Raw genomic sequence first — 1,000 nt, forward strand, 5'->3', positions numbered from 1 at the left:
CCCCCCCCCCCCCCCCCCCGTCTCTGCAGATGGCGGGGCTATGAGCCGCCCGCCCCCACCCCCGACGCTGCGGCGGGTCGCAGGGCCTGGATGCTCTGCGGGGACGGGCCGGCAGCCAGCCCTGCGTCTGGAGGCCGCCCTTCCAGTCTCCTGTGCTCTTTCCTGTGGACGCCAAAGAGGAGACGAGTTACTGGGTCCTTCCCCCAGCTTCCCAGGTTTCTGCCACTTCCTCGTCCCCAGACTCTCACCTGGTTGAGAAGAGAATAAAGAAGATACCCCGAAGTGCGCCGCTGTCGCTCTGTGGGGCTGGGAAGGTGGGTCAGCATCTGGGCAGCGGGGCCCAGCACTGGCCACCATGATGGGCCGCGTCTTGGGGCCTGTCCCGCACACCCCGCGGCTGCCGAGCCTCTGGTAACAGGCTGCCATTTTCAAGGAGTAAGAGACCACGGTGACTGGGTCCTGAGGGCTCGGGGAGGGTTTGGAATCGGTGGGGTAAGGCCTCCAGGGTCGGTGAGCAGCTGGGGGAGGTCGATTCCAAAGCGGGGCGTCTCCGGGCTCAGGACCCCAGAAAGGTCTGGGTGCCGCCGCAAGGCCTCCACTCCGCGGTGCCCCAGGGCCGGACCACAGAGAAGCGGACTCTTTCTCTTCCCATCTGCTCCAGCCCAGGCTCCTGGGAAGCCAGGAGCTCGCCAGAGCCTCGGGGACCTAGGCCAGCACCTCCGGGTGTCTCCTCCCCACTGGGGTCCCCAGCACACACCCGGCTCTCCCGCCGGGCGCCGGCAGACAGACCTGCTGACGGGGGCTCTGTTGCGAGGGGGCAGGCTCCTCATGAGTCACGTAGGAGCTCTTGGTTTTGGGGTCTCCTGACAGGGGGGCCGGCGCAGAAGGCCTTTAGGGGAGGCAGCGTTTTGTGCAGCCGTGTTGCGGTTTCTTGGGTCCTCGTGAAGATCCCAACACCGCCAAGTTCAGGAGCCTGACCGAAGACCCCGCCTGCGTGTTC

Source organism: Ursus maritimus, unplaced genomic scaffold (assembly GCF_017311325.1).
Source record: "Ursus maritimus isolate PB19 unplaced genomic scaffold, ASM1731132v1 scaffold_14, whole genome shotgun sequence".
Lineage (NCBI taxonomy): Eukaryota > Metazoa > Chordata > Mammalia > Carnivora > Ursidae > Ursus > Ursus maritimus.